This window comes from Artibeus jamaicensis, unplaced genomic scaffold, assembly GCF_021234435.1.
Source record: "Artibeus jamaicensis isolate MK-2021 breed Jamaican fruit bat unplaced genomic scaffold, CSHL_Jam_final scaffold_369, whole genome shotgun sequence".
Taxonomy (NCBI): Eukaryota; Metazoa; Chordata; class Mammalia; order Chiroptera; family Phyllostomidae; genus Artibeus; species Artibeus jamaicensis.
In genome coordinates this window covers 20,737,437-20,765,113 of record NW_026522042.1, presented here as the reverse complement: position 1 = coordinate 20,765,113, position 27,677 = coordinate 20,737,437, and the positions used below count along the sequence as shown (strand labels likewise).

Sequence of the window (27,677 nt, the reverse complement as noted above, 5' to 3'; positions counted from 1 at the left end):
CCAATATTCCTTTTCTTGTTCTTTTACAAGGAGAAGAGAGTCAGTTATCTGTTGTATAAGAAAACCTGGAAGAATGAAACAATCATATATGAAATGAATATGGGGTGGGCACACTGAGCCATTGCAATCAACTCAAACATTTTTATGCAATCACTTGATTAGTTTTCAATTCAATTCAAAGATTTGAGAAAAATTGGAAACATCATTACTATTTTATTCAGTAACTGTAAGCTATAAAACTATAACATTATTTTATGCTTAAGAAAATAATAGTGTTTTAGTGTTTAGTTTTAGTGTTTTAGATGTTACCAATACATTAAAATTATTTAGAATACATTAAAAACCGTACAATATGTATTCTCAAACTTGAAACACGCTTAGCATATTATATTTGTATTTTTAAAAATATTATTATACAATGTATATTCAGAGGTCAGATTTCTTCACCTTAAAAAGCAGAAAAGTTGTGTAGCTCCTACCCTCTTCTGTTCCAAGTGTTTCCTGAGTTTTGGAAGTTTGGAGAGGTCACAAAAGCCAACAGGAAACTAATATAAGACCCTAATTTAAAAAAAAGAGAGGCCAAGCCTATTGGCCAGTACTTCCTGAGGTGGGCAAAGAAGCGATCTCCCTTTCCCTGGGTTTATGTTTGGGGATGCTGGGAAGATGGCGATGGAGTAGGACGGAGCCGATGCTAGCTCCTGTACTCATGGGTGAAAATCCTGGCAGATCTATAGAGAAACAGCACAATAAACCATCGGTTACCCAGCATTTATGAAATTAAAAGACCAAAGATTGTGACCGATGCTGAAACACCAGAAAGCGGCAGAGTCAGCTACTGGAGCTGGGACACACGAGCCCCTGTGCTGCCGCCAGAGCAACAGGCCTGGGAGCAGGGGAGTCAGGTACGGAAGCCGGACACTCCAAGCCCCTGTGATGGTCCTGGGCAACAGAGGAGTCAGGAACTGGAGCTGGGACACTGTCTTGGCCCCTGTGCCAATGCCATAGCTACCGGCCTGGGCAACAGAAGAGTCAGTTGCAGGAGCTGGGACACCAGAGGCCCCTGTGACGCTGCCATAGAGACGGGACTGGGCGCCGAGGAGCCAGCTACGGGAGCCGGGACATTCATAGCCCCTGTGCCGCTGCCATAGGGATGTGACTGGACACTGTGGAGTCAGGTATGGAAGCCAGGACACTCCAAACCCCTGTGACAGTCCTGGGCGGTGGCAGAGGAGTCAGCTACGGAAGCTGGGACATTCTTGGCCCCTGTGCCGCTGCCGTAGTAATGGGCCTGGGTGCTTGAGGAGGTGGCTACTAGGGCCAGGACATTCAGCAGTGGTAGGAGACCAACGCAGGGACCAGCGCGAGGACCAGCGTGAGAGTAGGTGGAGATGAAGAACATCAAGAAACTTCAAGGAGTCTGCACCACTGAACTTCACAGGTATCATACCACAGAAGTTCACACCATAAAACCAGGGTTTCAGAACAGATCAATTTTAGAAGCAGAGACTAACAAGAAGAGTCTCAAACAATGGGAAGACAAAGAAACAATCCCCAAATGAAAAAAAAAAGCAGAAACTTCAGAAAGAATGTTAGATGAAATAGAGGCTAATCAACTATCAGACAGTGAATTCAAAGCACTGATTATTACGAAGTTCAAAGAGTTCACAGTGAACTACCAGAAACTACAGGGGAACTACAATGATCTCTCTGCAAACTACATCAACATGAAAAAGGAAATGGAAACTATCAGCAAGGGACAAGAGGAAATGAAGAATACAATTTCCGAATTGAAGAACACAGTAGAAAGTTTCAGAAGTAAGATAGATGAAGCGGAGGATAGGATTAGTGAGTTGGAGGACAAGGTAGAAAGCATCTCATTTCTGTGAGAGAAAATGAAAAGAGGCTCAAAAAGAATGAAGAGGGATTAAGAGAAATGCAAGACAATATGAAACGTAATAATATTCAAATAATAGGAAAACTAGAAGGAGAAGAAGAAGAACAAGGGATAGAAAACATATTTGAACGAGTACTGAGAGAAAATTTCCCTAATTTGATAACAGAAAAAGTCACACAAATCCAGGAATCACAGAGAGTCCCAATCAAGAGGAACCCAAGGAGGCCCACTTCAAGACACATCATCATCAAAATGGCAAAATTCCAAGACAAAGAGAGAATCTTAAAGGCAGCAAGGGAGAAAAAAGAAATAACATACAAGGGAGCCCCAATAAGGTTAGCTACTGACTTCTCAATGGAAACACTCCAAGCAAGAAGAGAATGGCAAGAAATATTCCAAGTAATGAGAACCAGAGGCCTACAACCAAGGCTACTTTACCCAGCAAGGCTCTCAATCAAGATAGAAGGCCAAATAAAGAGCTTCCAAGACAAAAGAAGCCTAAAAGAATACGCCTCCACCAAACCAGCTCTACAAGAAATACTAAAAGGATTGCTTTAAGGGAAGAAAGGATAAGAGGGAGACAGAGAGGAACACAGGTACAAAAATGGCAGTGAATAAGTACCTATCGATAATAACCTTAAACCTAAATGGATTAAATGCTCCAATCAAAAGACACAGAATAGCTCAATGGATAAGAAAGCATGACCCACACATATGCTGCCTACAAGAGACCCACCTCAGGACAAAAGACCATCACAGACTAAAAGTGAAAGGCTGGAAACAAGTTTTCCAAGCAAATGGACAAGAAAAAAAAGCTGGGGTAGCAATTCTCATATCGGACAAAATAGACTTCAAAAAAAGGGCCATAAAGAGAGACCCAGAAGGTAACTTCATACTACTCAAGGGAAGAATCCACCAAGAAGACATTAACATTGTAAACATATATGCACCAAACATAGGGGCACCCAAATATATCAAGAAAATCTTAGAGGACTTCAAGAAAGATATTGACAGCAACACAATTATAGTAGGGGATTTTAACACCCCATTGTCAAAAATGGACAGATCTTCCAAACAAATTATCAACAAAGATATTGTGGCATTAAACAAGGCCTTAGATAAAATGGACTTAACTGATATATATATATATATATAGAGAGAGAGAGAGAGAGAGCCCTTCATCCCGAAGAAGCTAAATACACATTCTTTTCAAATGCACATGGAACATTTTCAAAGATAGACCACATGATAGGACACAAAATGAGCCCCCCAAAATTCAAGAAAATTGAAATCATACCAAGCATCTTCTCTGACAAGAAGGGACTGAAATTGGAAACCAACCTCAAAGAAAACAACCCAAAGTACCCAAAATCATGGAGACTGAATGGTATGCTTTTAAACAACGAAAGGGTCAAGAATGAAATTAGGGAAGAAATCAAAAAGTTTCTGGAAAAAATGAAAATGATCTCACAACAACCCAAAACTTATGGGACACAGGGAAGGCAGTCCTGAGAGGGAAGTTTATAGCAATACAGGCCTACCTAAAGAAGATAGAAACATTTCAAACAAACAACCTAATCCTACACCTGCAAGAACTCGAGGAACAATAACAAAGACAGCCCAGAGCAAGCAGAAGGAAGGAAATAACCAAGATTAGAGCAGAATTAAATGACATAGAAACTAAAAGCACAATTCTAAGGATCAATGAATCCAGGAGTTGGTTCTTTGAGAAGATAAACAAAATAGACAAGCCTTTAAGTAGGCTCATCAAGAAAAGAAGAGAGAGGACACAAATAAACACAATCAGAAATGAAAGAGGAGAGATTACAACTGATACCACAGAAATAGAAGGGATTGTAAGAAATTACTATGAAGAACTGTATGCCAAGAAATTTGAAAACCTAGGGGAAATGGACACATTTCTAGAAAAATACAATCTTCCAAAATTCAGTGAAAAAGAAGCAGAAAATCTAAATACACCAATAACAGCAAAAGAAATTGAAGCAGTAATCAAAAAACTCCCATCACACAAAAGCCCTGGACCAGATGGTTTCACAGGAGAATTCTACAAAGCATTTAAGGAAGAGCTAACCCCTATTCTCTATAGACTATTCCAAAAAATCCAGAAGGATGGAAAACTCCCAAATTCTTTTTATGAAGCCAGCATCATGCTAATTCCAAAACTAGATAGAGACACAACAAAGAAAGAAAACTTCAGGCCAATATCGCTGATGAACATAGATGCTAAAATCCTCAACAAAATATTGGCAAATCACATCCAACAAAATATCAAAAAGATCATACACCAAGACCAAGTGGGATTCATCCCAGGTATGCAGGGGTGGTTTAATATTCGCAAATCAGTAAATGTAATACATCACATAAACAAAATCAAAGACACATAACCATATCAATAGATGCGGAAAAAGCTTTTGATAAGGCACAACACCCATTTATGATAAAAACACTCAGCAAAGTGGGAATAGAGGGAGCATTCCTCAACATAATAAAGGCCATATATGAGAGACCTACAGCCGATATCATACTCGATGGGCAAAAACTAAAAGGTTTTCCACTAAGATCAGGAACAAGACAAGGATGTCCACTTTCACCACTTTATTCAATATAGTATTGGAATTTTTAGCCACAGCGATCAGGCAAGAAAAGGAAATAAAAGGCATCCAAATAGGAAAGGAGGAAGCAAAACTGTCACTGTTTGCAGATGACATGATAGTGTACATGGAAAATCCTATAGACTCTACCCCAAAACTGCTCGAACTAATTAATGACTTGGGCAAAACAGCTGGTTACAAAGTCAATATCCAGAAATCAAAGGCATTTTTGTATACCAACGATGAATCAGCAGAAGCAGAAATCAAGGAAAAAATCCCATTCCACATAGCAAAAAGAAAAATAAAATATTTGGGAATAAACCTGACTAAGGAGGTAAAAAACCTGTATGCAGAAAACTACACAGCCCTGAAGAAAGAAATCAAGGAAGACACAAACAAATGGAAACATATACTGTGTTCATGGATTGGAAGAATTAACATCATCAAAATGTCCATACTACCCAAAAGCAATATACAGATTCAATGCAATACCTATTAAAGTACCAATGGCATATTTCACAGCCTTAGAACAAACACTTCAAAAATTTATATGGAACCATAAACAATCCAGAATAGCAGCTGCACTTTTGAGAAAGAAGAACAAAGTAGGAGGGATCACAATACCTGATATCAAACTGTATTACAAAGCCACTATAATCAAAACAGCCTGGTACCGGCATAAAAACAGGCACATAGACCAATGGAACAGAACAGAGAGCCCAGAAATCAACCCAACTCTCTACAGTCAATTAATATTCGACAAAGGGGGCAGTAACATAAAATGGAGTAAAGGTAGCCTCTTCAACAAATGGTGCTGGGAGAACTGGACAGCTACATGCAAAAAAATGAAACTTGAGCACCAAATTACACCATATACCAAAATAAATTCAAGAGTATAAAAGACTTAAATATAAGCCGTGATACCATTAAAGTCCTAGAGGAGAACATCGGCAAGAAAATCTCAGGTATTTCATGCAGCAACTTTTTTACTGGTATGTCCCCTAGAGCAAGGAATATAAAGAAAAGAATAAACAAATGGGATCTCATCAAAATAAAAAGCTTCTGCATGGTTAAAGAAAACAGTATTAAATTAAAAAGACAACCAACTGTATGGGAAAACATATTTGCCAATGATACCTCAGACAAAGGTTTAATCTCCAAAATATACAAAGAACTTACACGACTCCACTTTAAGAAGACACCCAACCCAATTAAAAAAAGGGAAAAGGACTTGAACAAACACTTCTCCAAGGAGGACATACAGAACATCCAGAGTCACATGAAGAGATGCTCAATATCGTTAGCTATCAGAGAGATGCAAATTAAAACCACAATGAGATACCACTTTACACCAGTCAGGATGGCTATAATAAACAAAGCAACAAACAACAAATGTTGGAGAGGGTGTGGGGAAAAGGGGTCCTTAGTTCACTGTTGGTGGGATTGCAGACTGGTACAACCATTATGGAAAACAGTATGGAATTTTCTCAGAAAAATAAAAATCGACCTGTCTTTTGACCCAGCAATTCCACTGCTAGGATTATATCCTAAGAATCCTAAAACATCAATTTCAAAGAACCTATGCACCACAATGTTCATAGCAGCACAATTTACAATAGCCAAGAGTTGGAAGCAACCTAGGTGCCCATCAGTAAATGAATGGATCAAAAAATTGTGGTACATATACACAATGGAATTCTATGCAGCAGAAAGAAATAAGGAGCTACTACCTTTTGCAACAACATGGATGGAACTGGAAAGCACTGTGCTGAGTGAAATAGGCCAGGTCCTGAAAGACAAATACCATATGATCTCACCTTTAACAGGAAGCTAAATAACAAAACAAACAAGCAAATAGAATAAAAACAAAGACACTGAAATAGAGAACAAGGGGACAGTGACCAGAGGGGAGAGGGAAGGGAAGTTAAGGGGAAAAAGGGGGAGGGATTTGGAGGAACAAATAGGAAGGACACAGGGAGAGAACTAAGGGGGGTGGAAATGGGAGGGAGGTGGGGAGCAAGGGGCAGGGGAAGCTGGGGTGGGAGAAATAGACAAAAAAACTGTACTTGAAAAATAACTAAATAAAATTAATTTTAAAAATTTTTAAAAATAAGAAATAAAAAATAAATAAATAATAAAAGAAAGAGAGAAAGAGAAAAAGTAAGCCCTGGCTGGTGTAACTCAGTGGATTGAGCGAGGGCCTGTGATCCAGACAATCGAAGTTCGATTCCCAGTGAGGGCACAAGCCTGGGTTGCAGACCAGTTCCCTGCAGGCCAGTTCCCAGCAGGGGACGCACAAAAGGCAACCATACATTGATGTTTCTCTCCCTCTCTCCTTCCCTTCCCCTCTAAAGATAAATAAATAAAATATTTTTTAAAAATGCTAGTGCATTTCTAGTTACTACTAATAAAACATCACTGAGCGTACAACAGTGAAAATTAATAATAAAAATAGCATATGACTTCCCCTAATTGTGAAATCTAAAGAACAATATATACAAACAGACAATATTGAAACACAGTCAGTGATTCAGAGAGCAGACTGATGGTTGCCGGGGGCGGGGGGAGGAATTTGAAGTACTGGATGAAAAAGGAGAAGGGATTGAGAGGTACAGGGTGGTAATTAGAGAATAGCTGTGGGGATTTAAAGTACAGCTTAGAAAATGTAGCAAACTAAATAATTATTTAAATCTCTGCTGTTTTTTTCACATCTTACCTTTCTATAAAATAATTATCATAGAAACACCATGAAATATCACTGTGCATATGGTAAATGACGGAGGTAGGACTCAGAGTTAACCCCTACTTAGTTCTAGTATAAATTCCAGAACTAAAGATGATGGCATGATCAACATTTTATTTCCAGAACCCCTTGTGATGATGTTACTGGTGGATGGCCAGTGGGGGCCCAGGGAGTCTCCTCCACACCAAAATGGCAGCATGGAGAAGTTCTTAACATTAAGCACAAGAACAGTCCTTCTCCCACCACTCTGGTACCAGACTGGGGTGGGACCAGGGAAAAGCCAGCATATACACCGTAGAAGTCAAAATGGTGACTAGGTGAGTTTCTGGACTAGAGAGGTTGGTCAGTTTAGCCCTGGGGTGAGAAGGGGGTGGTTGGAATTCCTGAAGCAGGAGGAAGTTTGAGAAGTTGATTGGTCATTTTTGAAAAAGTCCTGATCTGTCCCATACCTAAAACTAATATAGTCCCAGGGGAACAAAGAAACTTTCTTTTGCTCATAGCTGGCTATTTGGGGACCTACCTGCAGCTGGTGTACTGGCCCATTCTCTCTATGGGCCACAGTACTTCAGTAGCCATGTGGCTCACAGCCTCAAGGAGTACCTTCTCTCTCTCTCTCTTTTTGACCTGGTGAGTCATTCACTGGTGTGTGTGTGCTCTCCCTTGGGATGACACAGCCTTGCAGGGATAATCTTTAGTCTGATAACTCTCAGATTTCTATCTCCAAATCTCCTTTCCCTTATATTTCAAATTAATACAGATGTGTCTACTCAACATGAACATTTTATTGACTTATAAAACTTGATTTTTTCACAATCCATTCCATTGTGAGGCCAGGAAGCACTGTTGCGTTGAGGCTTTGACAATTTTTGGCAATGAGATGGGTGGTAAGTTATTCTCAAATAATTTTTTAAATGGTAATACAAATTATTTCTGAGAATTCCTGGGAAGATGAAGTAATAAAAACTAGACAGCTTAACTAGCATACTGTATGGCATAGTGATTTTTAAATAAATACTATAAGTGCTATTTTTTCACAAGTAAAAACATTACTTATTTTATAAAGCTTTATTTTAGATTTGCATTTTCCCCTATTTTGAAGGGAAATAATAAAGAAAAACAGCCAAATGTTTGGGAAAAAATACATTTTAGGCTTAAGTAATCTTTTTTAAATAATCTAGTTTTGACATTAATCATTTATAATTTTATTTGAAATATTTATCTTGTAGAATCAAGATAATACTTTTAAGATCTATCTCATCAATCATATTTCAGGTAAATATTCCCAGGTAGAATCATATTTTCAAAAGAAAATGATAATTTGAGCTTTAAATCAAAGTCATATATTTAGGTTGAGAACTAGACCTTTTAGTAAGGTCTTCTATAAAATATTCAAAACTAGAAGACATTTGTCTTGAATGTCAAGTAAGAGGCATCCTTTTTAGAAACAAATCTTGGTGATTGAAGTCTGATTTTTTTTTAAATTTATATGCAAAGAAACAAAGGAAGAAACAAAGAAAATGGTGAAAAAATAGAGGATATATTTTAAATATATTTTTAAAAATCCATAAGATATATTTTCATGATGGTTTTTCCAGTAGAAAGAAAAATAATCATAATTTGTAGAATATTTTCTTATGTTTGGGAAACTTCAAAATAAGCATGTACATTATGAGCATGATGTCTAATTTTAGGAAGAATAATGACAACTGACAGTGGTCTCAACTATCTTCATAACATTTGGCTTAAAGAGCTTTATTTTCCATTTAAATATTGAAATAGTGTGTTTTACATTTTAAAATATAAAATATTCTGGAATACCTTTGAAATTTCAGAGTATTTTATTCAATTTAGGTAATTTCAATATCTCTTTTATTCAGTAGACATCAAAGTTTTAACAATATCTACAGTATGGTTTAATATAGATAAAAAGAAACAAATTACCTGAATTCAATTTAATTATAGATGAAAACAACTATTTATTGAATTGATGCACGTATTGTGATTCACAAAATAAATATATTAGTATAGCATGAATGAAGGCAATATATCAAAAATAGAAAAATATGAATAAAGTATGTATATGGCAGAATCATCTTAGAATGCTAGGGGATATTAACATTATTATATAATTATAAACAGCTAAACCTATAGATAAAAGTTATACTTTTATTTATTAAATGTGAGGTTGATTAGAAATATCAAAATATAATTCTACCATATTTTTGTTGTTTTCAATTTAGCAAAATTGAATAAACACATTTTATTTTAATGCTCTTTATATAATACTTTTTAAATTATAAAAATAATACTTGCTTTTTAAATAAAATTAAAAAATATTTTTTAATAAATAGAAAATTCATAAAATTTTTAATCCTTAAATATAGTCATGTTTGAATACTCTGGGACTTTTTAAATGTTATATCTTATCTGCTGTATAGATAGCAGCAATTAGTTCTTGGAGTTCAGAATTTGGGGCTCAGAAATTGAAAAGAACCCCAAAGAAACCAATGAACTGCAAGGCAGAAAATATGTGTGTGTGTGCCATTTATATATATAAATGACATATAAATCTACATATATATATATATATATATACAATATATACATGGAAACCTATACATATGTTTATAAACATAAACATGTGTTTTTATATAAAGCACACAGTACATAATATAATCACATTGGCATAAATATCACCTAGAAGTCCATAGGAAATTTAAGAATGGAAAGAGTAGACTGGTGACTGTAGCAAAGACAAAATTGAGAATGTTCACAGTCTACCTGTCCCAGGTATTTCTTGTGCCCAGTTCAAGTCCATGAGATCTCATTTGTTCAGTCTCAGCTACGCCACATCCATCTGGACTCTGTCTACCATCAGCACCATCCAAAATGGTCCTGCTTTATGACCACAGCCCATAACTCCTGGCTCTCTCACTGGGGCTTCTCTGTAGATTTGAGATACCATAAGATCTGCTCATATTGGTACAACCAAAAATGCAGAAGAGTTAATTCCCTACAGCATAAACACTTAAGAAATGGGAATAGGGAACACTGGTAAAACATCCAGAAAAACTCAGTCATTCACCAAGTATTAGCTTCTCCACCTCCCTTCCCTAATTTGCATTTTCCCCTCCATTCCTTTCCTTGAAATTCTGATTCCTAAGGGACTGTCAGTGTACAAACTTTTGCTTGGATATCTATTTGCTGGGGAACACAGACCAAGACAGTTGATTCCAGGAGTGTTCCTAAAAGCAGTCTCTCAGGATAACATCTCAAACCCGGATCACTCACCATTGTGACGGCAATAATTTGGTCTAAGTTAGCCCCTGCTAGGCAGTAACAACATGATTATTATCAATCTCATTTATTATTGTGATCAAGTGCATTTGCAAGTGATTTGTTCACATATTCAGTACCTGTGGGACTTGATGATTTTGGAGTCCATGATAACTATAAATAACATTATAAGAAAACTTGCCCAAATCAGAGTCATGAAGGTTTTCTCATGTCTTCTTTCTTTCATCCCCTAGGGGTTTTATAGTTTTAGCTTTTAAGTTAAGAACTACAATTGATTATAATTTTATTTGTTTTATGATAGAATTTAAAGAGTTGAAGTTCAATGTTTTCCCATCTAGCTGTTACAGTAAAAATTCATTTAATTATCTTCTTTGTGTGGGCAACAGCCTATTAACCAACATAATATGTTAGATAATATTAAATAATATTAGGAAGTGATAGTGTGACTGTTATAAATAAGAAGATCTATATTATCTATATGCAGCTATATAAAGTTTGGTGTTTTGAAATACCATTTATCTTTTTAAAATATTTTTAAATTCAAGCAGCTGTAATGAAATATTTTACCCTTTGTTAGAATCCATAAAATCTAATATTAAAGCACCTTTAATTTTTAATATATGCTCTTTAAAGGCTATATGCTTGTTGGTATTGATTTATATGTTTTATTTTTCTAATGTCTATTGTAATGTATTCTTAAAATGTAAGCTTACATCTAAGTTTAGGTTATATAAGTTTGTTTTAAAAAAGAGGATAGATATGTTCCAAATTTAGAATTACATTATCATATGTACCATTAAATTAAGCAAAAAAGTATATATACTTTTGCATATCTTTTTATTTTTCATTATTGGAAACTTACAAAATGTGCAGTATTGGTGGCATACTTAAGCAAAATAGATGATGCTCATATTATCTGTTCAGATCACAATTCAGAAAGTAAATCAGAAAAAAAAGGTACCAGGTAGAATTGTTAATACCACTGAGATAATGGGGTCATCTCAAAATAATAGGAGTGAATGCCAGCCTGGGTTCATGACCCGAAGACAGAGAGATATTTAACTCAGTACAGTGTTTCCACAAGCAAAGGGTGTAGGCCCCTAGCAGCCAACTGGATGCTGTTTAACATCTACATTAAAAGAATACCAAGAATGAAGGAGCAAGAGGATGAGCGTGGTCACACCAAGAGTCATGATCCCTCACTGAATTTCCATAACTGTGTCAGTTTTCACATCTATTTACTGCCAGATGGACGGGTTTTTCCAACAGTCAGTGCATATTTTAACAGCCTCTTCAGTTCCTCCCCACAGGAGCCTATGGAAATTTACCTAGGTGACAGCAGATGGAGGAAAGAACTGCGGCTGGATTCCAGAAGCTGTCTGCTGGCTGAGTTCCATTTCACCCAGGGCGACCGGTCATTTTCCACTAAGGCCTTTAACAGATTGAAAATGGTTCACTCATGTTATGGAGGGTTATATGCTGTATTCGAAGTTTATTGATTTAAGTGTTAATCTCATCTAAAAATACCTTCACAGAAACATATGAAGTACTTGATCAAATGTCTGATTACCCTGGGTTAACCAATTTGACAAATAAAATTAACCATCATATCATACAATACTGTCTTTTTCTTTATTTTTCTCATTCTCCTCTTTCCTCTCTGATTTTTCTTCCTCTTCCTCCTCTCTCCTTTGTGTAGGAGGGAAATGAAAAGGAAACCAAGATAGCTACATGCTAACACCAATCAACTGCATTCTTATAGTAATAAATAAAGATCAGACAAAACTGTGAGAAATCATGATTGCTGTAAACCAGTGTTATTAAATTATGATAGAGTCTGTGGATGAAGTGAACATTATGATTTCATATTTCTCCCTTGCTTGTTCTTAATTTACCTCCTAATTAACTTATGGAGTTTCAATGGGTACTTGCAACAATGATTTTTTAAAGCCTTAATTATGGTTTTCTGACCACAGTATGCAAGAAAAATGTTGTGTGTGATATATCTAAATGTATTTAAAGTCCACCATCTGTACTTCTGTGTCCTGTTTTAAATGTGCACTATGTTTGAGCACTTACTCAGCTAAAATTTATACTCCATTAATGTGATAGAACTCACTGTCCATTTCTGAAGATGCACTGAGGGAAATTCAGGTCATGTCTCCCAACCAGGCTGTGAGTTTCATCCTGTTGTTTCATATATTGAGAAATGTTTCTTATAGAAAAAAAATCTGTCATCCTTATTATTTATTTTTCTTGTCATATAAACATGTAATACAGTTTAGAAAGGGCTAATTCCTACTTTAGGCACTTGGAAAATGAGACAGTATATAATGACAAAATCCTAAGCTTTTAACTAATTTGTTTAATTCACTAGTGGGGAAATTTTTATATACTCATTTAATCAAATATTTATTGTATATGTATATCATGCCTGGCACTTTACTGAGCACAAAAATTATTGTAAATTCAAGGTATCTGCCTGCTCCCATGTGGAACTTATAGAGTATGAGAAGATAGAAAAAAAATGTTAGACCAGTTATAGAATGGAAAGTGCTGAATGCTATGTTCTGGGTCCCTAAATGTGAATGAGAGTCAGGAACCAAGTTAAGTATCATGGAACATTTTGAAGAAAGAAAAACATGCATTTATTGGAAGAGAAATCACTAGTACTTTTGTGCATAGAGGGAAATACGAGTTGCCTTTTGGATAAATTTCTAATTTCAAACTTTTTATGGCCCGTTTTTTTTTTGGTGATACTAACTTAAAGGGATTAGAAATATTTTTCCCCTAAGGAAAGATACAATAGACCTATAGCTTGACAAAGGCTTCTATTTCAGAGACCCCGGCTTTTATGAAATGGTTCTAATAGTAGGAATAGATAATTTGGCATTATGTTGAAGATACATACCCCTTGTCCTGAAGGAGAATATATCACAGATTATTACCCAAATCTTCTTTTCGTAGAAGACATATTTAGAACTTCTCTAATGTATTTAAAGTGTCCAGAATGAAGTTCACTCGCATTAGTCTTCAAGCAATTCAGTGAGGCGATCACAAGCAAGGAAGGGGGGCATATTCATTTTAGATAAAAAAAATATCTCCCATTTCTGTATGTTTATCTAGACTATTAATATGTGGTTAAATTTTAGACTGTTTGCAGGACCAGCCACTTAGGCACAGTGGTAGTAATCCAGAGAAATGATTAGATATAAATGTGCATAAAACTCTAACCTTATCCAACAAGGATGGGTCTTTAAGGGACCCTAGGGTGTCTCTCTAAGAATGCGTCTCACCAAAAGGATCATCAAAATGGAGAATAAGAACCACTAGAGTGTGTTAGGCTGGTTTTTTTTTTCATATTCATGTTTGTTGGAATTATGTGGTCTAATTTAAAACACTCAGATCTTCCAGCAGTCAAGAATTTTGTGACTTGGAAGTCAATTCTGTGACAGAATTTTGTAACTTGGAGGCTCTGGCAAAGGGAGACACTCTCTACCTGGAGGCATCCTGTAGGGCCTGGGGCTCCCTGGGGATTTAACCATCTTGGCAAAACTACTAAGTACACTGATTTTGCTTTGTTTCTGTTTTGTTTGCTTTTCTATTCAATATTTATTTTAAACGAAAGGGATGTGACATTGCATTACATCAAATAGAGTTGAATACGAGAAAATAAATCCAGTTTACCAGATATTTCTTTACCAGGAATTTGCAAACAGGAATGATTGCTGTGGCCTGTGTGATCAGCCGGGTTCCTGAAATTTTGTCTGGAGGTCATGGCAGAAACCACTGAACGACCAACTCCCGTCTCATTTTTTGAGAGCGTGGCTAGATTACATCTGCCAGCTATGTCGATGGTGGGGTCTTGAGGCCATGCTCTCTCAAATAAAATGCATGCATCTGCCACATGTCTAGCTTTCAGGTTGGGCATTTAAAAGCAACCCACATGTTTCAGTACTTTTTCACTTCAGCTGGCTGTCCCCTGCTGGCCCTGGAAAGTGGCTGAGCTACAGGAGGAATGAAGTCCATGAAGTACCCTATGCAGAAGCGGTAAGGCGTTATCAAAACATCACTGTCCAGTGCAAGCATGAACATATTTGAACCTTCGTTTACAGTAATTTATTCTAGCTTAAGAAAGACATGGTTAAAATGCTAGAGGATAATGGTTTATAGAAAGAAAATATTGTTTTCTTGCTGCTAAATCAAACTGGGGACCCAACTAAATATTTTTCAAAACAATATAGATATTTTTAATATAGTGGTGAGAAAATTTTAAAAATGTTACACATTAACTGATTCAAAATTAAAACATGAATAGACTTGGTATTATGTTGAGTGAAATAAGTTAGACAGAAAAAATAAACTACCATATGATTTCATTTATATGTGAAGTTTAAAGAACAAAATAAGTGAACAAACAAAGCAGAAGCAAATTCACAGATATAGAAAACATAGTTATGGTTGCCAGATAAGAGTAGGGTTGGGGAAAGGGTGAAAGAATTAAGCTGTACAAATTTCTCATTGTAACAACAGTCATGGAAATATAAAGCACAGCATAAAGAATATAGTCATTAATGTTGTAATAACTATATGGTGTCAGATGAGTAGCAAACAGGGGGATCACTTTGTATGGTATATACATGTCTAATCACTATGTCATACACCTGTAATTAACATAATATTGCATGCCAGCTGTAATTGAAAGAAAACATCTGAATAATAAAATTAAATCACATTTATAGAAACTTAAGTAAATGAACACAAAAATTTGATTTTCCAAATTAAGAATTCACTTGCAGTCATGCTGACATATATTGGAAATGATTAAGGTCTTTTGTAACTTTGTTTCACAACACTGAGCCACAGAAATTAAAATGTTTCCCACTTCCTGCTATTTCTTTTTGCGGTAACTTTATCAAGTTACTTAAGATGGTTTGCACAATATAATAAAATATATAAGATTATTGAAACTACTGAAACCAATGACTCCTTCTTAAATGTGAGACTGGGCTAAAATTTGCCATAATATAAATTCTTTATTAGAAGAAATTATTTAAGGAATGTGTGCCAAACATGTTATTTAATGACAATCAGTATTCTTCAGGATCTATGTTTATAATTTTCCTCAAAATTATTGACTCTTAATTTTAAGAATAGAAAATATGCACTCAAGTGAGGAATGTTAAAGGCACATACGCTTATTTTCTTTATTGTAATTGTATTCTCAAGGTATTTTCATAAAAATAAAAACATTCTCTCTTAAATTAAGCAAATGATCAACTTGATAATATATCTTAGATATGTGATATGTGATGAAGTGCAGGAAGACAAGTTATTAACACTATATAAAGTTAGAGAATTATATTTTTGAAACCCCCACAGTTTCTGATTTTTTTTGTTGTTGTAAGAGTGTAAGATTTATCTACCTTGGGTGGGAAATCCCATTCAAGTTTTTTGAAATGTAAAGGTAAGTGCATATTAATGCATTTGGGGTAGATATAGTTTTTGTTATAGAAACTTGCAAATAGCACATCAAGTGTTTCAAGCTGATTTGCCCAGTGGACTGTTTACAATTGTAATTTGGATTATTTATTATAAATAAGAATTTCCTGTGAAGATCTATTTTATGCCTAGATTTAGAAAGTATTATTTCTGAAAAATAATTGCACATGAGTGGACCTGCAAGTTTATGTTTCCTGGAGAGTTCATTACCCCAGGTCTGTGTGTGTATTAGGCTACGCTTCGGGAGGGCAGACAACCCGTTCTGATGTCTTCCACTCCTGTCAAAGAAAAAGAGTAAAATCAGATTCATTGGTGGTAGTAGAAAATATTGGTCACAATTTATATTTTATAAAGAATAATAGCTAAAAATATTTAAAATAACATTTTTATTTTAGGCAGGTTTATTTATTTTTTGAAGATATTGAATGTGTATACCCATGGAGATCAAGAAATACGTCATCCTTGGATTTAATTATTCTTTTCATTTTGTTAGAGATGGATTTATTTTAAAGGAAAGTTATTTAGCTCTGTTAGATTCACTGTTATTTTCTAACTGCTATGGTTCAGATCAGCCTCCAAATTCTAAAGAAACAGTTCTCTCATTTCCATTTAGATGATGTGCCTGATTAAAGTACAATAGCACTCTGACTTCTCAATGTAAACTTCTATATTTTTTCATATGAGAGTGTCACCTTTCTTACACAGTTTAACAGATTGAACTTGGGGTGCTACTCAAACACTAAAGATTTGTTTTAGTTCACATTTTCATTATAATGAATGTATTTTCCAAAGTTATGTTAGTGTATAATAATTTCTGGTATGAATCTTTTCCCAAAGCATTATTTTAATTATTATAGGGAACTTGAAAATTAACAGGCAGTATCTGAGGAGAAACATGTGAAGGATAAAAAAGATATATACCATAATGTAAATATTAAAATTGAGGATGTGAACTAAAATATTGGGAACTAACAAAGCCTGCATATTCCCCTTAATAATTTTCCAACTTTGACAGGTATATACGTACATTTTTATTCATCCTAAACATTGTAAAGATTTCCTGTTGCCGAAGATCAACCTTTCAGTGAGTGTTCTCATTACCCTCTATTAGTAACTTATTAAAATAATTTTCCCTGTGGTTACTTGATTTCTTTTGTTCCATTACTCTTGTCCTGTAATATGCTCTAGAATTTTTTGCTTAAATTAGAAAAATAAAATTAAAAGGTGGGGGTGGAGGCTTTTAGAAAATGAGCTATGTCTCTGTCTTACAGGTCTGGTCCAGAGAAGAAAGTAATGATAGTCATTCTGATACTGCCTTCTTAAGTCAAAGGAAATTTCTTCTTTCTTTCTAACCCATTTTTGGTTATTGGCTTATACTAACCAGCTACTAAATATATTTAACCCTACTATTCCTCAGTGAACTTATCCTCTGAAAAATTCCCGTTTCTATAATGCTGATTTTACCACTTCTTTAATCTTCAGCTTGATTTTATTAAAGTAAAGATAATATCTATAGGAAACTTAAGTGGTTGCCTACCTCATTTTCAATCCCCCTATTAATTTTATTCATTTTGTTTAATTCTCCCTCATGTGACACTGTTATATTGTGGTTAGCCTAAGGGAATTATAAAAATTTCATTCTCCTTGCCAGCTGGAGGTAGAAAAGGTTATAAGACTTCCCCAGAAATAAAATTATATTTTATTCTTATTTATATTTGTATTTATTTATATCCATTTATATTTGGAGAAGTCTGCTGAAAAATTCTGGGGAAGCTTTGCTCATTACACACAATAAATCTGACCCACTGTTTGCACTGCATTTTCTTATGTTTACACACACAGTTGTAGCCATTTTACTCTCATGAAAGGAGAGAGTCTGAGAATAAAGTTATTAGGTTGAGGATGGCAAGTCAGAAAAAAAATCCTGCATTCCTGATGACAGTTCCATCCTGAATTGAGCAACCTTAGGGTGCCTGACCTCTAGAGCCTTTGCTATATAAGGTAATAAATTTTCCTTTTTGAATTGGAATTTCCCACTCTATTCCTGGCAAAACTCCTATTGAATTTCACACTTACACAGAGTTCTAGAGGGATGATTTAATAAGGTAATTCATGTACAGCACATAGCAGAATGCCTGGTACAGAAAAGTGTATTAAATATGGAAATTATTACTCTTGAATTCCTTCTTCAACTTCTATTGTTATTATCATATCTTAGAGTTTGAAAATTTAGATATGCATATTTCCTTTTCAATAATGAAATATACATATATCAAGTAAATTTCCTATTATTATGTGACAAAGTAGTTTATCTCCTTAACAATAGTTTTTTAACAATATTTTAGATGCATGTTTTGTAATAAACTTCTGAATTATAATGTTAAATAGTATTTCCTTCTGCAGAGGATATTTTAATCTTCTGACAGGAATGCTTCATCCTTAATGAATGCTTTGAGCTTGGTGGGGAAATTGAACTGGGACTTGGAGTTTTCACCATTTAGTTGATATATTTCTCTGACTATGCTTATTTATGTAAGGTACCATACCCTACATCTGTGTGTGGTTTTTCTCTTTTCATGTTTCACATGTTTCACATACTCCAAGGAACAAGGCTGTAATTGCCCCCCTCCCTTTAAAGAGTGATCATATTTTTCTTCATGTTGATAGAAATGTTTATCTTCCTCTTAAGCATAGTTCAAAATAATACTTGTTTTTCTCCCTCACTTACACTCCCCCACTGTCTGTGATGATAGCTGCCTGCTTGCTATTCATGAACCTTTCTGGAGTTTACTTATACAAATCGACTTCTTCCAGGATTATTTCATGAAGGTTTAAACATTCATGGATTTTCTTAATTAGTTATATCTTCTCTATTCTCTTTCCACTCTTACACATATTGTTGCTGTTATTTGTTTGTTCTTTAAGTTTGTCTCTTTTTATTTTATAACTTTATTGTTATTTTTGTGAGTCTTATGGGGGAATGGAGATAAACACATATGTTCAATCCAACTGTCATTTCCAGATGTCTTCTATTGTGCTTTTTTCTCTATTCAGCCTCAAATTACTTTGTACATCACTACAAAATGAATGTTCCATTACTTTATGTCTTGCTTCATAAATTTTAAAGCACTAGAAGGACCTACAGGACAGGATTCAAATATCCTTATTCTGGAACCACGTCCTGCCCAGTGTTTGATTAACGTTTTCCCAGACAGGACGCGGAACATCCCCGCTCACGTCGCTGTGATGCGAGACTCCCTTCCAGACTTTGATTTTTCTCTGCCGCTGCCTGGACAGTTGTGCCACTTCCATTCACAAGTGTGGATTTCTGGAGCGCTGAATTAATTTGTTCAAAATCAGGTGAGAGTGTCTGGGCCCCATTTGTAACTAGAACCACTGATTTTAACGCGCAGGTTAATGCATCACACCAAGATGCTCTATATATGAAAGTTCAAGGCCACAAGGGTCTGGATTGCATCTCTGCTGTAGTAGTGCACTGTTTAGTAGACAAGCCCTAAATGTGAGTTTGGAACCCATAAAAATCCTCTGTACTTCCCTTTTGCAAGTAGAAATGATACATACAAAAGAGAGAAAGATTGGGCAGGAGAAATGGCAAACCAGAGTTCTTCAGGGAAAAAAATAAACAAACAAAACCCCTCTGATTATCCTTATTGCATATTATAGACATTACATTCTAAGCAAATTGTAGTATTCAGAGTTTTTTACATAATTGCTTTTGAATGTGGACAAATCAGTTATATTAAGATAATTACACATTGTTTTATCTAACTTTTTGAGGTGAGCAAATTCCTAAAAGTTCTTAAGTTGATTCTAATAAATAAATTTTATATACAGAAATAATTTGTTAATTTGGAGTTAAAGAATTAAGTAGACCCCTGTAAATACATTTGTGTGTGTGTGTGTGTGATTGGGAGATTTTAGTCAAGAAAATTGTCCTTCTATAACATGAAAACTAAAGAGTGAGAATTTGTTTATTTTGCTGGATTCAAACGTAAGGTTAGAAGTCACTGTTTTCTGCCCGGTAGATCCTGACGGAATACTGAAAGAAACAAGCTGACCACTCAGGTTTGGTGAACTACACATTATATGACGAATTTCTAAGAATGCCGGGCTGGGACAAGAGTAAATATGTAAAGTGATATATGTTACCAAGTAAGAAAACACCAAAGCACAATTATGAGTTTATATGAAAGGTGAATATAATCTGAAAGTCCTTAGATATTTGCTTTAATAGTTGTGTTCTTATTAAATATATATGTAAAGAAATAATAAGCATGGCATTCTTATAGGTTTTTTGTCTGGTATTTTTATAAATTATCATATATACAATTATGGTTAAATCTTATTTTATTTAATATATACCAGAATGCTAAAGTATTTTATCATTTTTTCTACCCAACAACACCATAAAATACATATTATTATCTGCCCATTTTAGAACCAAAATAATAAACAATGTCTAGAATACTTAAGTAACCTTAAACCACATGATCTTTTCACTATGCGCCATTGCTATTAAATAGTAGAGTTAAAATTTACTCTCTCACAATTTAAAGTTTTTCTAACCGCTATTCTGTTTTGCAGTGTAGAAATAAGGGAATTTTAGTCTTTCTACTGCTTCTAAGATTATCTCACTTGGTCCAGAACACTATCCAAATTTCACTTGTAAATTATGTCCCCCTTCCCCAGTAACACTTCTCGTATTGCTTTTAATTCCCCAAGGTGGCCCATAGAAACTGGGAAACACAAGCAAAAGCATATCCAATCACAAGGCCCAATAGGGGAAATAAGACTACAGAAAACTTGTTTGTTTCTCATATGACTGTGTGAATGACAAGCACTGAAACTTAAAACACTGTTCATTTTTACATCTAGCTTATCATTTTCAGTCTCCTTTATATTAGATTCAAAATTCTATTTACTTTTGTATATCAGTTAACTAACAAATATAAAGATCATATAAGCTACAAGATCAACTAACAAACTCTAGAATATATGTGTATATATATATATGTACATATATACTCTACAGTTATAATGACACACACACATATACATATACATGTGCATATATGTCATTAATAAAATACAAGCATTTATTTGGATATTATAATTGTTTTCTACTGAGAAACATACTACACGTTATGCAATTTTTAGGTAATTACTTCCATAATTATTGATCTCCATGATTCTTCAATTAATCATTTAAACACGTAAAAAACTTATGTTCATGCCACTTCTACCTCTTACTTATTAATCAGAAAATGTCTCTTAGAATAGCTATGTTCTAATTATTGAGTTATCTAGAGAATATTATGCAAGTTTTCTCTTATTCTCTTTTAATTTTCTGTTTTACACCCTCAGCTGACTCTCTCATAGTTTAACTTTTTCTACATCTAATAAAGGAATGAAAACAGTGTTAATATTTTTATTTTACATTAACATTAAAATAGTAGCAAATAATTTCAATTACTAATCTCAAACCTGACAGGATGACAAGTGGTTCCTTGCGACTGAATAAAATTTAAAGATAGTTATTTAAGAACCAAAAAGAGAAGCTTAAGAGAGGGTCATAATGGAAACTTCTCCAGAAAACATTCACAGAAGTGGAAAATACACTTTGCTTGAAAATTTGAAGTATCATCCAAAATAGTAATGTTTCATTTCCAAATAAATGTTTAATTTGATAAACTCTATTTATATAACTATATAAAATAAATTTGGAAATATCTGTCACGACCTCTACTTATGAAAATTTGATGTCTTTTCATTACGATGGATCAGTGTAGCAATGTAACTAAGATTTTTTAAATAAAATGTGTTTAAAACTTGAACTTCCAGGATATATTTATAATTTTGAAATTATAAAAGAATGAGTAAAATCAAAATGCACAAATTAAAGAATAATGAATGACCTAATTAAAATATATTATTTTATTTTATTTTTCAGGGGAGAGTGCTAACACAGCCACCTACTCCCACAAATTATGCACTCGATTTCCCAACATTTGGGAAAATCAGAGACGTCAGCAAACCTGGAGGGCAGTGGGTCAGCCTCTCCCTGGGAAACCCACCTTTATGATCATGATATCTCTCCTGCCAGGTATGTATTAAAAGCTATTCTTTAAGAATCTGAAACATTAATAAAATTTGAAGTAGAAAATGAAACAAACCAACAGAAGCTTTAAACAAAAGGGACTTGAGCAAAATGAAAAGCTTCTGCACAGCTAAAGAAAACATCAGCAAAATGAAAAGGAAACCAACCGTATGGGAAAATGTATTTGCCAATGATACCCTGGACAAGGTTTTGACCTCCGAAATACATAAAGAACTCACAAGCCTCCACTCCAGAAAAACAATCCAATTTAAAAAGGGGCAAAGAACATAAACAGAAACATATGAAAGGATGTTCAGCATCACTAGCCATCAGAGGGATGTAAATTAAAACCACAATAGATACCACTTCACAACAGTCAGTATAGCCATCATAACCAAGTCAACAAACAACAAGTGCTGGTAAGGTAGTGGAGGAAAAGGAACCCTAGTGCACTGTTGCTGGGAATGCAGACTGGTGGAGCCACTGTGGAGAATAGTTTGAAATTTCCTCAAAAAACTAAAAATGGAAGTGCCTTAAGATCCAGTGATCCCCCTTCTGGGATTTACCCTAAAGATCCTGAAACACCAATTCAAAAGGACCTATGCATCCCAATGTTCATAGAGGCACAATTTACAATAGCCAAGTGCTAGAAGTAATCTAAGTCCCCAAAATGAGTGGATCAAAAAACTGTGGTACATTTACGCAATAGATTTCTATGCAGTAGAAAGAAAGAAGGAACTTCTACTCTTAATGACAGCATGGATGGAACTAGAGAATGTTATGCTAAGTGAAATAAGGCAGGCAGTGAAAGACAAATACCACATGATCTCACCTATAAATAGAATCTAATCAACAAAACAAACAAGCAAGTGAAAAATAACCAGAAACACTGAAATAAAGAACAAACTGACAGTAACCAGAGGGGAAGGGGAAGAGGGATAACAGGGGAAAGAAGAAGGGTGGTCAAGGAACATGCATAAAAGTCCCAAGGACAAACCAAAGATGTGTAGGATTGGCAGTTGGGCAGGGGCAGTGGTAGGGGGAAATGAAGAAAACTGTATTTGAACAACAATATAAGAAATTTGAAAGAAAAATAAAATAAATTTAAAAAATAGAACAAGCCAAGAAAATGAGTTTAAAGATGGATAGTACATCTTTAAAGCATAATTAGCTGTCTCTGGAAAGAAATCAGTTTGCAACTCTTCTGCTATAGATCTGTAGAGTTCAACACAATTACTTTGGGGGAAAATATACCTCAATATTTTGAGATAGAAATAATCCTCTCTGTTATTAAGGGATTTTAGAAGACAGATCAGAAGAACCCAAGATAGCACATGTCATTTTTAACATGCCTTGAATTAAGAAAAATATTTTATGTATCAAAATTTTCATCATTTGTATCTTGAAACACTATTATTATAAATATCAATAGAAAGGGTTTTAGCATAACACAATTTTATATATAATCTTCACCGTTACCCATGGTTGGTCATTGATTATCCAATAATTATATATAATATAGAATGCTAGTGTTTGTTTCTTTTTATCATGAATTTCTATAAATGATTGCAAATGAAAATTTTCTTTAACAATATTTTCCACAGTAATCTACATTCTCTTATTTTCCTTTTAATGCCTTTTGTTTAATTGTGCTTCTTTATTTTACTTACTGGCCAACACATTTTTCTTGATAATTAATATTTCATTCTTTGGAGAAAACTGAATAACAACAAACAATATTAATCCACTCTCAAGGCACAATTAGATCCTTTTCTCTACTATGTGGTTTTTATAATGTGGTTCATGTCTTGATATACCAATGTTAGTCTGGAGAAAGTCCAAGCCATTTTTAATATAACAAGAATAGTTTGTGCAACATCGATGTAACCTGGCAGCCAAGGAGAGTGGACTGGAACACATGTGTGTGAACAATAGCAACTTCTCTGTGCTAGTCAATGGGGTTGGTAGACGCCACTGAGTGAGCAATTATACTGTGTGGCCATCACATTCAAATTGACTGAGCAAGTAAAGCAAGAAATATACATCAAATTTTGTGTAAAGCTTGAACATTCCTATGTGGGAAACTGATTCAGAAGGCTTTTGGGGATGAATCAATAAGTGAAGCACAAACACAAGCATGGCACAAATGCTTCAAAGATGGTCAAGAATCTTTTGAAAGGATCCACATTCTGGAAGGCCTGCAACAAGCAGAACACCCAAGAATGTTGAATGTGTAAGGGCTGCAACCAACCAAGTTCAGTGATTGATAGTGTGAGACCTAGAAGCTGATCTGGGGATTGTGAAAACTACTCTGTCCAAGATTTTGACTTAGGAAATTTTCCTGAAACATGTCATGGCAAAATGTGTTCTATGGCTTCTGCTACAGAGCACAAGGAACATTGTGGTGCAGTTATTAATGGCTTGAGTCAAAATGAGCCAGCTTTCCTCAAGAAGGTCATAACCAGAGATGAGTCATGGGTCTTTGCTATGATCCAGCAACAATGTTTCTTATATCTTCTATCTTTTTTCAATAAATGTCTCTATATTTCATATTACATGGCTGAATACTTTCTGGATAGACCTCATATATTGCTTGCACATTGGTAAAATCACACTTTAAGAATCAATAAGGAAGAAGCACATCATTTATCCCAATCGAGAAATCTGGTGGATTCATTAGATGAGCTGTAGGTAAAGGTCCAAGTGAAAACCCTAACGTTACTTTGTAATAGAACCAATTATATCTTTATACTGAACCAAGAAAACATCTCAGTTTCACTTCACTACATATTCAAGTTACTGGAAAAAACAATTTTTTTTAATAAAAATGCTGTCCTTAATGTGAAGTCATATTTTCTGCCTTAAATTGTCGAACTAAAAGTGGAGATATTTGATTGGTCTGACCGCACGATACCAACTTTTATTGCATTGGGATACCTGCCTCAGTTTGAGCAGGTATTATATTAAGCCACATGTATTACCCATCTCTTTGTGGTAACAAAATTGTCCTGTTATGTGTGCAGCTTCCAATGTTTGCCTTTGAATTAAACAGGAAATAAAAAGAGTGTCCAGTTGAGAAACTATCAGAGGCATCCAAATGAGCCATATGCCATTAGCAGGCATTATCCACTCATAAGTCCCATAATTATTGGGAGAATTTTGCAATTCCAGAAGGTAATCATAAAATTATCATGGCTCTGTATTAGAACAGTAGCAAACAGGAATTACTATCATGAAATCATAAAAAATGAAGCCATGTCTGATGGCATGAAATAGATGCTTACGTTGAAAAGAACTTACAAGGGTATGACACCTTCCAAACTAATTGAAACAAGTGAACAAGACCATCAATCTAATAATTCTTCAGAAAATCTGTTCAATAAGACATTCTTAAAAATGTCTGATACAAGAAAAAATTATTGCCATTTTACTTATAATAAATGTAAATTATAAATGAAAGTGGTAGTAAGTCTTATCTGCATTTTGAACTGTGACCTCTGGAGGGAGGAGAATTGGAAGAATGAGCTGTTCAAGATATTCACATCCTATTGCTTGACGCCCAGTGAGGGGCTGACTCACCACCCACTGCCAGGAGTAAAGAACTGAAACAGTTGGTCCAGGGCTCTGGGAAGAACTTGGAAGGTAACTGAATGTGAGATAAGGTGTGAAGCCTTTAAGATCATTGGTCTTTTTAAATAAGAGTTAGAAAACTTTGCACAAAGCTACAGGAGTTTCAAAAAGCAAATGTTTACAGTAACAAAATATGACTTCAGGTTTATTTGGCATGAAGAATTAAGAGCTCTAAGACAATAATCATCACTGTGCTACCGGTGTTTTGTGACCATGAGCTTGGTCCTTAGTCTTTATTTCTTCTGTTTTTATTTCCTCACCTTATAAAATGTAGATAAGAAACATGTGACTTAGTTAGTACTTTTCCTTAAAATACAGAACATTATCAATGTGGTCAGAAGCTCATATTCTCCACATGGATAAATGAACAAGTTTGGGGCTAGATGATACTGTTTTTATAAGAGTAGCAAGTTCCCTTTAACTTCTATTTTCATATAAGTATCTTTTCTTTATTAGCAAAGATGTCTTCTGTTTTGATGACAATAAATTGAACAGGTTCTTCTAGCTCATGAACATTGGCAGCAGGCAAGTAGATTATAACCTGATGAAATTAACCCAATGGTAATAGACAAATTAATGTAGCTAATAGTGCTTGTCATCTACATTCAAGAGAAATAAATTTATCTTAGTACTTCCTAATTGTGTGACCTTGTGTTAATCATTTACATGATATTCAAATTTATAATGGCTAAAATATTCATGATCATTTCTTATTCAGGATAGTTGAAAGTTGTAAGGTATCAGTGGTATCTTAAAGTATTTAAAAATATTTTTGGACTACTGCAGATGGGTAAACAAGCATCGTTACCATATACTTGTTCTAATTCTTCCGCTGAAACATAAGAAGATTACTGTTTGTCTTTTCTTTCCCTGCACTTACTTTCTTGAACATTTGTATTACCATGATAGAAACAGGGTCTGCTTTGTTAATGTATTCATTCATTTATTCATTTATTCAATTACAAAATATTAAATGCTTTAAAATATGAATTAATCACAGGTGAAATAATAACATAAAAAGTATAACACAGCATGCTATTTAAGAGAAGTAAGTACAAGAAAAATTAAGAAAGTGTGTTAGTGTTTTCTATCACAAATTGGTGTGTAACAAATTTCCACAGTTTCTCTGTGGCTGGTATGGCTCAATGGATTGAGTGCTGACCTGTGAACCATAAGGTTGCCAGTTTGATTCCCAGTCAGGGCACATGCCTGGGTTGTGGGCCAGGTCCCCAGTTGGAGAGGCGTGTGAAAGGCAACTGATGGATGTCCCTCTCACACTCTGAAGTGTCTCGCCCTCTCTTTGCCTCTCCCTTCCCCTCTCCCTAAAAGTAAATACATAAAACCTTTTTTAAAATGTCCACAATCTCATCAGCTTAAAAACACACACATATATTATCTCAGAATTCCATCCTGGATATGTTTTAATTTGATTTTCTGTTGATCTCACCAACTTGCGACTGAAGAGTGGGTTAGGGTGCATTCTTCACTGGTGGGGCAGATGGGGGACAAGTGGATTCTAAGCTCAGGTAATTTTCAGAGCTTGGTTCTTGGCAGTATGACTAAAGGCCCTGCTTTTGTGTTGGCTGTCAGTTGGCTGTCAGCAGGCAAGTTCTGTGGAGAGGTTGAATGTGGGTTGTGACTCCAGGGACTTTTTTTTATTTTCTTATCCTCACCCAAGGGCACATTTGCATTATTTTTAAAGAAAGGGGAAGGGAAGGAAAAGATAGGTAAATGCTAGAGACAGAGAGAGAGAGAGAGATCAATGTCACAGAAAAAATTGATTGGTTGCTTTCTCGTACATGACCTGACTGGAGATCAAACCCACAATATGGGCGTGTATCCTGACTTGCGGTTGAACACATATTTTGGTCTATGTGACTA

The 27,677-nt window shown here is 34.9% G+C and overlaps 1 non-coding gene and 1 pseudogene across 1 annotated transcript; one reads left to right on the top strand and one right to left on the bottom strand.

Annotated features, from left to right (window-relative positions):
• Positions 1-27,677, top strand: part of LOC119056070 (60S ribosomal protein L12-like) — a 76,757-nt pseudogene that overhangs the window by 18,314 nt on the left and 30,766 nt on the right.
• LOC119056078 (U1 spliceosomal RNA) lies at positions 22,017-22,180 on the bottom strand. Its single transcript, XR_005083816.2, has one exon. It is a non-coding gene; the product is annotated as a U1 spliceosomal RNA (small nuclear RNA).